Genomic DNA, 15585 nt, shown 5'->3' with positions numbered 1-15585 from the left:
TTTCATGCACCTTGTCTGTCTTTCTGCTCAATTCCAAGTGGGTATGAATCACCAAAGTTGAGGTTTCATAATGGCATTGCAAGTTAATCGCCTTTTAACACAGCAGTAGTCTTCTGGGACAGTAGACATTTGGTTTTCCATTAACCTCACTAAAAACAAATTTCAATTCCCAGATAGGATTGAATACGTGTGTGCATCCCTGAGTTTTAGTGTTTTGGTTGCCATTTCTTTTCTTTTTATCAGTTGCATTTCAGCATTTACCATTAGGCCTTTGACTATTTTGCACTCTCAATAACATTACTTCATCCCATCCATAAAGTCAAAGCGCATATACTGGTTGAGGCTGCCAGTCACTGCCTGTCTTCACAAGAGCTAGTCTCTTCATTGGTAAGAGAATAGTAGGTTTTAACATAACAGTATTTATGAATAACATAGTTTAATGATACAACAAAAACATCTATTACTGCACAGGAAAGGACTTGTGTGCCACAGACAGACATTAAGGGGGCTGCATGTTGAGTAGCCTGACTCCTAAGAACTGCAAAATCTCAATATACAAAAGTGTTTTGTTTTTTTTACTAGTACATTGGATGGACAGGATCCTTTCATTGGCATTAAACTTATGTTGCCCTTGATCTTTAATATGTATCTTAACTATGACTATTTGATATAATTGTGGTTTTCACTGCATTATGTAAAAAAGGAATGATGAACCTTTTGTTTTAATTTAGTGCCGCTCAGCTTCTTAGCTACCTGGGAAAAACAAGATTCCGCTCAACTACCACATCGTGGAGGTATGGAAATTAGAAATTAATTTATAGAATGTAACCCTTACACAGGTGCTTGTTGCCTTCAAATTGTATACTCTTAAATATCAGATGTGCTGAAATATCAGATGGGCCTTTTTTTATAAGCAAACAGGATTGTTGCAAAAGTACTGAATATTTTTTGTATAAATGCATCCTCTACTTAGTGACATGATTTTTATATGAGCAGTTTATTTTTGTAGTGGTAGCAGAAATAGAAAGTCTAATTCCTGGGCCTACACTTTATTCCTGCAGGAATTGCATGTTCCTTAAGTTAAGATTTATATTTTGATCACTGTGGTCCTTTTTTTAATAGCTTGATTTTGTAGGACTAAATTGACCTAACACTGATCATTCAAAATTAAGTTCTGCATTGTAAAGCACATTTATAAGTGGGCAGTTTAATTGTTCACAGGTGATTTTTGGAGAACTGTTCCAGCTGCCACAGCCTCCGCACATCGATGTCATGTACACCACTCTGCTGATTGAGCTCTGCAAACTGCAGCCTGGCTCTTTGCCACAAGTCGTATCCTTTTTTGTTTGTCCTCCAGTATTGTACTGTAAATGACTGCATTGCTATGGTATCCTCCTGTTTTGTAAGCATCATATACTTCAAAATGACCCTTGAAGTTTGAAACTGCCAGCTCGCACAAGCTACAGAGATGATGTACACACGCCTGGATACAATGACACCACTTGTATAGACAGGTATGTTTTCTTATCTTGTACACCATTTTTAAATTCAATCTCAAAGTTAGTTGCCAGCATTGTCCCACAAATCTGTTATACAGGTATTAACTCTGTTTTCAGGCCACACACCATCTTATTTTTTTATTTATTTATTTATTACAGTAATATGCTGTAAACACTCATTTAACTCCAGCAACAATAGGGAACAGTAAGATAAACACAATGGTGGTGCTGGAACATTTGGCAATTGGGATTAAAACTGACAGTATGTGTTTCAAATGAAAGTTTATATTAATCCACAGAGGAAGTACTGTATGTCCTGTAGAGGATGCCTTTAGCCCCTGGAAGTGCGAATTATTCCAGCACAACCAACACCCTGTCATGTCTTATTGTGCTTATAAAATGGGTTACTAGTTTTTATAAATAAAGATAGACACATTTTTATTTAATTAATATAGGTTTATTTTGTCCTAAATATATTGCTACACTAGGAAAAATGAATTTAATAGATAAATACATTATTTTTAATAATAAATTAAATTCAAATAAATTATCAGAATATTTTCAATATTACATATTTTCACTGTACCAGGGAATATAATTTTCTAAATTAAATAGCTGGTTACACAAGTTGGACGGATTGTGCAGTAGGGGAGTTTGTTTCTGCTTTTTGTTTACGAGTTTACGATTATCACTTTTTTTTACGTCACTACTGTGGTATTATACCTTTTGTTTTCGAATGGCTCAGGATGCAAATATAGCCTTCATCCGTGTGTGTGTGTGTGTGTGTGTGTGTGTGTGTGTGTATGTATGTATATATATATATATATATATATATATACAGTACTGTGCAAAAGTTTTAGGCAGGTGTGAAAAAATGCTGTAAAGTAAGAATGCTTTCAAAAATAGACATGTTAATAGATTATATTTATCAATTAACTAAATGCAAAGTGAAGGTGAACAGATGAAAAATCTAAATCAAATCCATATTTGGTGTGACCACCCCTTTGCCTTCAAAACAGCATAATTCTTCTAGGTACACTTGCACAAAGTCAGGGATTTTGTAGGCATATAGTCAGGTGTATGATTAAACAATTATACCAAACAGGTGCTAATGATCATCAATTCAATATGTAGGTTGAAACACAATCATTAACTGAAACAGAAACAGCTGTGTAGGAGGAATAAAACTGGGTGAGGAACAGCCAAACTCAGCTAACAAGTTCAGGTTGCTGAAGACAGTTTACTGTCAAGTCATACACCATGGCAAGACTGAGCACAGCAACAAGACACAAGGTAATTATACTGCATCAGCAAGGTCTCTCCCAGGCAGAAATTTCAAGGCAGACAGGGGTTTCCAGATGTGCTGTCCAAGCTCTTTGAAGAAGCACAAAGAAACGGGCAACGTTGAGGACCGTAGACGCAGTGGTCGGCCAAGGAAACTTACTGCAGCAGATGAAAGACACATCATGCTTACTTCCCTTCGCAATCGAAAGATGTCCAGCAGTGCCATCAGCTCAGAATTGGCAGAAAACAGTGGGACCCTGGTACACCCATCTACTGTCCGGAGAAGTCTGGTCAGAAGTGGCCTTCATGGAAGACTTGCGGCCAAAAAGCCATACCTCTGACGTGAAAACAAGGCCAAGCGACTCAACTATGCACAAAAACACAGGAACTGGGGTGCAGAAAAAAGGCAGCAGGGTGCTCTGGACTGATGAGTCAAAATTTGATTGTAGCATATTTTGGCTGTAGCAGAAGGCAGTTTGTTCGCCGAAGGGCTGGAGAGCGGTACAGGAATGAGTGTCTGCAGGCAACAGTGAAGCATGGTGGAGGTTCCTTGCAAGTTTGGGGCTGCATTTCTGCAAATGGAGTTGGGGATTTGATCAGAATTAATGGTCTCCTCAATGCTGAGAAATACAGGCAGATACTTATCCATCATGCAATACCATCAGGGAGGCATCTGATTGGCCCCCAAATTTATTCTGCAGCATGACAACGACCCCAAACATACAGTGAAAGTCATTTAAGAACTATCTTCAGCGTAAAGAAGAACAAGGAGTCCTGGAAGTGATGGTATGGCCCTACAGAGCCCTGATCTCAACATCATCGAGTCTGTCTGGGATTACATGAAGAGAGAGAAGCAACTGAGGCTGCCTAAATCCACAGAAGAGCTGTGGTTAGTTCTCCAAGATGTTGGGCCAACCTACCTGCCGAGTTCCTTCAAAAACTGTGTGCAAGCGTACCTAGAAGAATTGATGCTGTTTTGAAGGCAAAGGGTGGTCACACCAAATATTGATTGGATGTAGAGTTTTCTTCTGTTCACTCATTTTGCATTTTGTTAATTGATAAATATAACTATTAACATGGTCCATTTTGAAAGCATTCTTACTTTACAGCATTTTTTCATACCTGCCTAAAACTTTTGCACAGTACTGTGTGTGTGTGTGTGTGTATATATATAAATATATATATATATATATATATATATATATATATATATATATATATAAATAATAAATGGTACTCCAAGTGTGCTTTAAGGGTTCCCTGTCTAATTTAATATAACTTCTCCTCCCCCCCCCCCCCCCATAGGTTTCTCAACTGGTTTTCCCATCATTTAAGCAACTTCCAGTTTCGATGGAGTTGGGATGACTGGTAAGAGCTTGCATAGCCATTTTATTGCTGCTTGGTTTATGGTCATAAATTACTTTGAACACTAGGTTAAACCTCTTCACATTTACATCCAAACACTACAAGTCTTTTATCATTGATTTAAAAAATCCTAACCATGCCCAATTTCCTTTATGACTGGTATTTGTGTGGAGAAAATAGGGAAACGTGAGCTACATACTCTGCATAAATGTAACAGCTTTTTAAATTTTGCTGTGTTCTGATGTGTCTAGGTCTGACTGCTTGACTCAGGACCTTGATAAACCCAAACCAAAGTTTGTAAGAGAGGTGTTGGAGAAATCCATGAGGTAATTGATCAAGTACAGTTTTTCTTTTTTTTTTTATTCTGGTGCTAAAATACACTTTGCAAGCTTGTGGCCCCCATCTCCCTTTGGGCAAAAACTCATCCAGTGTGCTGTTTCAAAGTGCAGTCCATTGCATGAAGTTTAACCAGGTATATCGGACACTAAATTACATTTTCATTTGTCATTTGGGGATTTTGTATTGCATTTGTACATTTAGTCCTTGACAATTCATTCAAAAAGTCTGAAATAAAAGCTGTTCTTTGGTATCTGCATTAAACATGGTATTATGGGAAGAGCTGAATTAAGTAAAATTATTGTAACATTTTTTACAGGCTTTCTTATCATCAAAGGATTGTGGACATTGTACCAGCTAACTTTTCGGCGTTGATACCAACAAACCCCATTTTCATATATAATATATGGATGAAAGTAGTAGTAAGTATGATCCTAATTTTTATTCAATGTGCCTCAAAATCCAACACATACGCCACACTGTGTGTTGGGGGACAGATAAACAAAGTACATGGAACAAGGTCTAATTACATAAATATAGTAGGTTTTTCTGATTTACTTAACACTTTCCTACGTTTGCCTTAGGTTCCCTGCCTGGCTATCTGTGACGATCGCCATCAGCAATGCAATTATAAACCGATCCTCGAACGACGAGATCCTGACAATCCTGAAAGATGTTCCCAACCCCAACCAGGAGGATGATGACGGTCCGTCTGATTTGGATTATTGTGATTCATTTAATTCTTTTGCCAGGGCTTATTTGCAAGCACTGGAGACTAAAGTAAACGCCTTCCACATTGGAAGGGAAAGTACAAGCAATATTTATCAAATCTGGAGTGATCACACTTTTGTGGAGTGATGCAGAAAAGTTTAGTCTCCATTCTCATCCAGTCCTTGGCCTCTTGAGAGTGCCTGCAGTTGTACTAGTATCTAGTGTGCTAGAATGGGTTTATAATTCAATTAACAACGGCCCGTGTTCCCTGTGATAGATGAAGGTGACAGTTTCAATCCTCTGAAGATTGATGTGTTCCTGCAGACACTGCTTCACATGGCTGCAAAGTCCTTTTAGCCACTCCTTCAGTGCTCTGGCCAAGTAAAGTGTTTATTTAATGTAATACAAAGGCGTGGCTGTAGAATTTGCTTTTTTGTGCATTACTTGCAGGTATAACTTATTTATTTTTTTACAAACAATCCCTCCCCCCCACAGATTTCACGAGGTGTTGAAAATCTTGACTGACAGCGATGAAGGGAAGCTGCACATCCTTAGGTGGTGTATGAAGCCTGGAGAAATCATCCGCAGGTAACCAAGCTGGGTGTTTTAAACATTTTGTTGAAATATAAATACATGTGAAGTCAAAAGTTGCATCTAAGTGTAGCCTACAAGAAATGAGTTATGATCTCATCTAAGATTGCAACACCATTGAATGTTTAGCTTTTTCTCTTCATCAGATGATATCTGTGTTGATTGACAAGATGATTAGAACTCAGATTGTGACTGTGCAGCGGTGGCAAACTGGATCTTCTCTCCAGACATGGCCCACGATTTCACCAGGTAACAAAGTGTAGTAGGGCATGTGTGTTCACATTGCTGCCTGATCAAATAACATGTGTACTGGTCAAGTAGGCTGTGCACTTTTTATTTGTTAAAAATAAATAATATCCTTGAATCAACTTGGTGGTTGATTCACTGAACTTTTTCCTCTTGGTGCAGGATGGTGTGTCAGTCTTTTTTTTTTTTTGGTCTTGAAAAAATGACATTTCTGAAACTATTGGTCAAATATTTGTCAACTGATAGTTTGATATACCCTTACTATATAATTATTAGGTTCTTCTCTACAGATCTTTTTATACTTTATACTTAGCCAGTCAATGTTTCTCTAACATTGGGGAAAAAGTCTAAGATTTTAAATTTACCTCCATAAGCAGTCATTTTTCTCTTTGTATCCGATTGTGTGTGTTGCAAGAAACTGAGCCTTTTTGTCTAACTTTACAAAACAGCTGCCATCCGTGTCAAAGCCTCCTATCTGAGACCTCATATTGTGTGATCCCTCAAAGAGAACGTATGTGTTACCTATAATGTGTTCTGGTATGGAATGTATTATATACAGTAGTCCCTCGCTAAACCAGGTTGTCCAGAGTATTAAGGTGTCCGGTTTACTAAATATTTAATTAAACACACACAATTGTACAGCTCAGTTTATTTTAAATGTATAAATCATTGAGCTGAAAAGGGTACTCCATATACATTAAATTATATAAATCTCTACAGTAGGCATATACAGTATAGTAGTATCTAGTACACATTTTACATTAGCCTATAGGCTACCAGTACCACAATAAATCCTGCTGCTGCTGCATTGTGCACATTACTGTACAATGCGGACATAAGTCCATCAGTATTTCTGAAAACTTCTCTTTATCAACTGTTCGATTGCAGTTAGTTTAAACTTTGTAGAGTGAGTTTATATACCCTCAACTGTTCTTAATTTTAGCGGTTTAGTAGGATACTTGTACCTTCCATTTTTTTTTTCGTCCTGTCAAATGTCAGTATAACAAATTTGTTCTTTGTTTTGTTTTTTGTTTCTCCCCAATTCAGTTGTTATTGGGTGACATGGCACAATCAAATGTACAGCATAATGGTGTCTATTAGCGAGGGGCTACTGTATTGGTAAAAACTGCCAAAAATAATAGGTTCAGCTTCCCCATGCTAGTTGATTTGAGCACAAACTTTAAACAAGGTGTTGTGCTATTTTAATAGCTACTAGCCATTGACCTCCTAATCTGTTTTTCATGCAGGTTTTATGTTTGGGAAATCCTGCACTCCACTGTTCGTAAAATGAACAAACATGTGCAGAAGATACAGAAAGAGCTGGAGACTGCCAAGGAGAAACTGGAAAAACAACACAGCAGAAGGGTAAAAGACAAAAGCCTTATTTTCGTGCGGTTTGCCAAGCGTTTTTTAGTAGTTGTGTTTGGTAGTTTCTGTCTTTCAGGTGGTTGGTCTTGTGTAGATCACTCTTGAATTACAGGTCATAGGGCAGCAGTGCGGAGTAGTGGTTAGGGCTCTGGACTCTTGACCGGAGGGTCGTGGGTTCAATCATAGGTGGGGGGACACTGCTGCTGTACCCTTGAGCAAGGTACTTTACCTAGATTGCTCCAGTAAAAACCCAACTGTATAAATGGGTAATTGTATGTAAAAAATAATAATAATAATAATAATAATAATGTGACATCTTGTAACAATTGTAAGTTGCCCTGGATAAGGGTGTCTGCTAAGAAATAAATAATAATAATAATAATCTTGTGTCTTGTTCCTTTCAGAAGGACAGTGGTGACGAGGAGGAGGACAAGAACAGTGATGAAGAGGATGGGCCGTTGGAAGAACAAATTGAACGTCTGCAGGAGAAAGTGGAGTCTGCTCAGAGTGAACAGAAAAACCTTTTCCTGGTCATCTTCCAGGTAGGATGATTGTTTTTCTTGGTGAGGGGGTGGTTAATTGTCAGTTTTTTACTGCCAGCTTGTTTTGTTTGTATTAAAGCACAGACGAACACAACGTTGGATGTATTGTAGAGGTGCTATCGGCACCCTAATTTTGAATCCGATTATCGTATAGATATTTATCAACGATAATAGATGCATTGATGTTTTATTTTTCAAAATAAACAAATGTTAGTTTTTTTTTTAACAGATCTAAGAACTAAATACCGTTGTGCATCATAGTTCAACAAAAAGGCACGACTTGCATTCAAATTAGATCACTTCCGATTATAAAAAAAGAAATACAAAGGACTTCCGTTTAACAACTGAAAAGAATGCGTCCACATCAGATTAACATTGTAATAATAATAAATACTATGTTTTAACAGAAGTAGTTTCTGAACTATGGTTGTTCAATACTGTTTAGGTTTTATGACCAAAAGCAAAGCATTTGAATTACCTGACTAATGTAACTATCGTACTAATTTCAGCTACGTTTTGAAACAAAAGGTATTTGGTAGATTTAATAGATAAAAAAAAAAGTGTTGCCTTTAATTTTTAAATAAAAAAACATGAATATTTGGCCTACTTCTGATTTGTCTTTTCCAACGCGTAATGTAGGCTTGAAGTGTGTATCCTAGCAACGCGCTAATCTACCGTACTAGCACCAGAAGCAGCACACTCACACTCAAGGTTTTAATGCAAACCGGCAACAGGAGACTTAAAACTGGGTACTAATTCGATGCATCGATTCACCAAAATGTAATCGAAGCTCAGTAAAATTTAAGGACAGATTATCAAAAATCGATGCATTGATTAATTGTTGCACATGTGTTGTGTTGAAGGAATGTCTTTTTTTTTTTTAATTGGCATCTTGTCACAAACCTCTTGTTTTATTTGTATTATATTCAATAATATTAGAGACAAGTTAGTTAGCACCAAGTACGTAATGTGTATGGATCTTTTCTCCTCGGATAAACCTTGATTTTTCAAGTTAAGAACCCATTAATTACCCATCACATGTGGATCATTTACTGAAACTTCAGTGGCACTTAAATGGGTACCAAGATGACAAGTTTGTTTTTTATTATTCCTTTGCTAAAGTCGTGTTGTTTTTTGTTGTTGTTTTGTTCCTTTCACAGCGCTTTATCATGATGCTCACAGAGCACTTGGTGCGTTGTGAAACCGGAGGGGTTGACTTCAACACACCCTGGTACAAGAACTGCATTGAGAGGCTGCAGCAGATCTTCCTAATGGTACTTCAGCCATCCTATTCTATTTGTAATCCAGGGCTTCAAAGCTTGCTTCATTTTTATTTTGTATGCATGTAGTGAACAAAATTAACCCTTTAAACTTATAATTTAATTGTGTGTTTTTTTTTTTTTTAATAACTATTCTGTGTTGCTAAGACATTGCTCCCCATTTAGTAAGCAATATACTTAACCCCAGTAACAAAGCTAACAAGTAACCTATCCTATGAATCCAGAGACCGCCTGAGTTTGATTAGGGAATGTAAAGCTGAAACGTGTGTGGTTAAATATTCCTTATTCTATAGACTGCTGGTTACCCTCCAGACAAAGTTAATGTACAGTATGCTTAGATTTCTGTGTTCATTGTTTATCTGGATGTATATCTTTGATGGATGTTAACTGTCACAGTATAGAAAAATAAGACTTTCTTCCTAAAACACTAAAATGAAACCCTGATGAATTGCTTCGAGTTCTTGATGGAATCCTTGTTTTACCTACAGCATCACCAGACTATCCAGCAGTACATGGTCACATTGGAGAACCTGCTCTTCACAGCTGAGCTTGACCACCACATCCTAACCGTCTACCGGCAGTTCTGCGCTCTGCAGATGTAAAGAGCATTTTCACGATGACAGGAGCCTGGAGATTGAAGGGTGTCTTGTGTGAACAGAGACTTGGCATTTCTTGCATCAAGATTCCCATTTGAGAGGAGCCTTTTTATAATGTTTTTATTTTTATTTTTCATTCAGGGTCATATGTCATTTGCAGACCCTTTCTAGTTGTGTTTGGTTTTAAATAAGAAAACGAATGGGCGGCATTAAATGAGCAAGGCTGTAGTTGAAAGGAACAATGTGGACATTTTTATATTTTTGGGGGATGGATGGGGAGGGGAGGCTGTGTTGATTCTCTACAATGTTTTTTGGTGTTTTACTTTATTTTGATGGTGGAGAACCTCCAAGAACTGATCTATTGATGTTTGCTAGACTCCATAGTTTTAACTTTTGAACTTATTCAACTACAAGTAGCTAATTATTGTCTTTTGCGTGCATTCAAAAATATGTACTTGCTCTGAAGTTGGATACGATATTGATGCTAAAACAATCTGGCCAACCTGGAAGGAATTTAGAACAACCAACTATTATTTTAATACATAATATACTGTACAATCTGCGGAATGCCTGAATATGTGAGTGTATAACAGTAGCATTATACAGAGTGCAGGAAGCATGGCCTATACTTTTAACAAAAATTCTTAGTTTACATAAACCTGAAAAGTGATTCTGTAAGGAGTGAACAATTGGATGAAATACACTGGAATCTGTTGCCTTTTTTTACAGTTGTGTGTCTTTCTATTAGTTTTTTTTTTTTAGTTCAGGGTGGGTTGGGGGATTTGCATAATTGAACTTTGCCTTTTTAAAGCAACATTGTTATTACTGCTACACTATACTGTTTCACTGCAAGCCATTACAAAAAAAAAGGTAAATGGAAGCGCTCAGTAATGTTCATTCAGCCATTTGTTTGCTTCTTTTCCAGACACTTGATGAAGATGTTTTACAGCATGTCTCCATGGTTGTGTAGTGTTATGACTAACAATGTTGTGTGTACTTCATTGCCTTTCACATATTGTGTATCCTGTATGGCTCCTACGTCAGTCATTTCTTCCCCAGCACACCACCTCTACTTTCAACCAAACTCATTACAGAGTTAGTGGCATATATCTTGCCAAATGATTATTCAAAAAAGCACCTGTTTAAAGCCTGATACAATACAGACTTTGATATTTGTTAAGTATTTGTTAAGGGGCAAATATGGTTTTGATATTGCTGTCACATTTAATGTTGTGACTTTTGAAGATAAGATGACACCACCCATCTTGAAAAGATTGCTTTCAGATATAGTTATGCTCAATGAAGTTATTTATTTATTGTGTAAGCTGAGGGAAATCAGCCAGAAGCAAATTACCATTTTGAGGGAGATTTATTTTTGTGCCTAGTTGCATCATTCAGATGTGTATATGATTTTCTCTCATTGTATTATACACCACATTTCTTATACTATATGCTCTAGTCATATTTAAAAGAATGAATATATACTTCTCATATGCTGATTTTAGATACTTCACTTTTTATACTACTTGTTTTCCAAAAGTACATTTCTTGGTTTACAAACCATTCTATCTGTGGTCTTCATTCCCCTTTACAATGCACAAAACACCAGTGTGTTGTCTGGAAAACCACATATTCAATTGTTATGAAACTTGGTACTGTATTCACATTATTATTATTATTAATTTCTTAGCAGACGCCCTTAGCCAGGGCGACTTACAATTGTTACAAGATATCACATTATTTTTACATACAAGTACCCATTTATACAGCTGGGTTTTTACTGGAGCAATCTATGTAAAGTACCTTGCTCAAGGCTACAGCAGCAGTGGTCCCCCCCGACCCTCTGGTCAAGAGTCCAGAGCCCTAACCACTACTCCACACTGCTGAGAGATTCTGAGTATATGTGGAGCTATGGAAAGTGTGTGTGTTACTGAACTTTCAAATCCTAGTTTAAAGCAAGAAACAATATTACATTCCACTTACTATTTATAGGTTTAATGATATTTTAAATGAGCAATCAAGACTTTCTCTGTTATGATATTAAATGAGCATCAAGACTTTCTCTGTTACATGGCATTTTTTGACAATTACATATAGTAAGGAAATTGCTTACTCGTACAGTACTCTTAGTCAGGTGCAGAAGGCAATATGCTTACTCATAAAAGCCCAGACATCCTCAAATTGTTAAACTATAGTGGTACTCATTGATTTAAAATGATTACACAGTAATTAAGCTGCCATATAAAATCAATAGCCAGAAAAAATAGGTCATTATTTCCATCTGTGAAGAATTCATGTTTGAGAAAACACTCATAGGAAATGGCAACAGCAGGATCAAAAAATATGTATACTAACATCCACAATTAGAGAAATAATCAGGAAGTACCACAGAACAATGAAGCTAAAACGTGGACGTCCGAAAAAAATTACGGGTACAGCAGGTAGGAGAATTATCCGACCACCTAAACAAACAAACCACAAAAAAATAGCCAAGGACTAAAGGAAGTTTTAGAAGCATCAAGCATATAGTGCACGAAAGGACTGTATAAAGACACCTGAACACAAGACTTGTATGCACATAGACCACGCTGCATGAAGAAACCTTGTACCTACAGTTACATGGAGGTGGGCCAACCATGATACAGAGGTGTTTTAGCAGTTCAGGGACTGGAGACATTCACATGATTGAATGCAGTCAAAAATATTCTCTACAAAGGATGCCCGTAGGCTGATTGCCAAACGGTTATCTTCTGAAACCCAAAGCATATGGCTAAAACGAAGATAACAATTCTGGAATGGCCTATGTTCGCAATCACCAGACCTCAAATCCAGGAACTGCTTTGGACTGATCTGAAAAAAGCTGTAGCCAAGCATCGTGTATCCAATCTATCTGTTTAAGGAAATATGCAAGACAGAATGGGCCCAGATTACCAACTCAATATGTAACATACTGGTTAAGAATTATCATAACGTTTGAAAGCTGTAATAAAAGCAAAAGGAGGACACGACAATACTAAAGCAGGGGTGCCAATAATTTGTCACAAACTAAAACTTAAATGTTTTTTTGATAAAGAGTATATAATGTTAAATTACTAGAGGTTGTGTATTTTACTTTTTGTTTTACACAAAAAAGATACAATGTCAAAAATACATAGCTGAAAGGCCTGTGTTAAAATAAGTAGGCTTCCATTTAGATGTACTGTAGTTGGTTATGTTTGTACAGTATATTTTCAACATTAAAGTATTAAATTCACAACGATATGATTCTGAAAATATCACTTGCCAAAAGAGACGACTGTGGACATGTGCTGTAATACAGTGTAAAAGGCAATGCAATTTAGAAAAAAAGATAAAAAAAATAAACAAAACACCAGTTTCCAGAATAAAAACAGTATCCAAACTCTGTATTCAAAATTGCAGAATATAGTGCTCGATAAGTCCCAATGTCACAGTTCACTTGCGAGATTTTGACATACGAGAAAATAATTTAGTTATAACATTGAAGATTTGTAACATTGTATCAGAAAACTGGTGACGGAGTCGGAAATAGTGTGTGACGGGTAAGTGCATTAATTTGTTGCATATATACAGACGTGCTCAAATTTGTTGGTACCCTTACAGCTCATTGAAATAATGCTTCATTCCTCCTGAAAAGTGATGAAATTAAAAGCTATTTTATCATGTATACTTGCATGCCATTGGTATGTCATAGAATAAAGCAAAGAAGCTGTGAAAAGAGATGAATTATTGCTTATTCTACAAAGATATTCTAAAATGGCTGGACACATTGTTGGTACCCCCTTAGAAAAGATAATAAATAATTGGATTATAGTGATATTTCAAACTAATTAGTTTCTTTAATTAGTATCACACATGTCTCCAATCTTGTAATCAGTCATTCAGCCTATTTAAATGGAGAAAAGTAGTCACTGTGCTGTTTGGTATCATTGTGTGCACCACACTGAACATGGACCAGAGAAAGCAAAGGAGAGAGTTGTCTGAGGAGATCAGAAAGAAAATAATAGACAAGCATGGTAAAGGTAAAGGCTACAAGACCATCTCCAAGCAGCTTGATGTTCCTGTGACAACAGTTGCAAATATATTAAGAAGTTTAAGGTCCATGGAACTGTAGCCAACCTCCCTGGGCGCGGCCGCAAGAGGAAAATCGACCCCAGATTGAACAGAAGGATAGTGCGAATGGTAGAAAAAGAACCAAGGATAACTGCCAAAGAGATACAAGCTGAACTCCAAGGTGAAGGTACGTCAGTTTGTGATCGCACCATCCGTCGCTTTTTGAGCGAAAGTGGGCTCCATGGAAGAAGACCCAGGAGGACTCCACTTTGAAAGAAAAACATAAAAAAGCCAGACTGGAATTTGCTAAAATGCATATTGACAAGCCACAATCCTTCTGGGAGAATGTCCTTTGGACAGATGAGTCAAAACTGGAGCTTTTTGACAAGTCACATCAGCTCTATGTTCACAGACGAAAAAATGAAGCTTTCAAAGAAAACAACACCATACCTACAGTGAAACATGGAGGAGGCTCGGTTATGTTTTGGGGCTGCTTTGCTGCGCCTGGCACAGGGTGCCTTGAATCTGTGCAGGGCACAATGAAATCTCAAGACTATCAAGGCATTCTGGAGCGAAACGTACTGCCCAGTGTCAGAAAGCTCTGTCTCAGTCGCAGGTCATGGGTCCTCCAACAGGATAATGACCCAAAACACACTAAAAGCACCCAAGAATGGATAAGAACAAAACATTGGACTATTCTGAAGTGGCCTTCGATGAGTCCTGATCTGAATTCTATCGAACATCTATGGAAAGAGCTGAAACTTGCAGTCTGGAGAAGACACCCATCAAACCTGAGACAGCTGGAGCAGTTTGCTCAGGAAAAGTGGGCCAAACTACCTGTTAACAGGTGCAGAAGTCTCATTGAGAGCTACAGAAAACGTTTGATTGCAGTGATTGCCTCTAAAGGTGTGCAACAAATATTAGGTTAGCGGTCCCATCATTTTTGTCCATACCATTTCATTTGTTTTATTATTTACAATATTATGTTGAATAAAAAATCAAAAGCAAAGTCTGATTTCTATGAAATATTGAATAAACAATGGTGGATGCCAATTACTTTTGTCAGTTTCAAGTTATTTCAGAGAAAATTGTGCATTCTTCGTTTTTTGTGGAGGGGTACCAACAAATTTGAGCACGTCTGTGTATATATAATATATATATATATATATATATATATATATAATGGTGATTGATTTGTTTCTTAATACAAGGACGGTAAAATGCGACTGACGTGTATCTGAGTGTGGTATATCCGAGTGCTGACTGTTCTATACAATACAATAGACAAATAGTTAAATAACTAATGGTGACAGCCATATATTCCCTTCCTGCCCTGGGTGGACTGCAGGGATATGATTTTTTTAGGAATGTTCTTTAGAAGAGTGTTTATAAACATTTTTAGTTTAAACTTGTTTTGAACATTTTGAATAAACATATAATCCTCTCTTCAACTTCAAAATATTTCATGAACTGCAAACCTAATTATTCAAAACTAGGGTGAAAAAACCCCCAGCATAAACAAAATGTCCCTTGTAACTGACCTTTGGTCAATAGAAACACTGTGACTGTGTCACTTCAGGAATTTTACCCAAACAAATAGATTTGGACACATATAAAAGGCCCTCATTCCAATCTAAAACAATAAATGAGAATTTTTATAGCACAAAAATAAATAGAGAGCTATGTGAAGAAAAAC

General features: G+C 36.9%; 1 pseudogene; it reads left to right on the top strand.

Annotated features, from left to right (window-relative positions):
• Positions 1-758: 758 nt before the first annotated feature.
• Positions 759-10546, top strand: LOC117421296 (nuclear cap-binding protein subunit 1-like; annotated as a pseudogene).
• The last annotated feature ends 5039 nt before the right edge of the window (positions 10547-15585 follow it).

The sequence above is a fragment of the Acipenser ruthenus genome, unplaced genomic scaffold (assembly GCF_902713425.1).
Source record: "Acipenser ruthenus unplaced genomic scaffold, fAciRut3.2 maternal haplotype, whole genome shotgun sequence".
Classification (NCBI taxonomy): Eukaryota; Metazoa; Chordata; class Actinopteri; order Acipenseriformes; family Acipenseridae; genus Acipenser; species Acipenser ruthenus.
The sequence above is the reverse complement of the archived record's forward strand: the minus strand, read 5'-3'. Positions and strand labels throughout refer to the sequence as shown.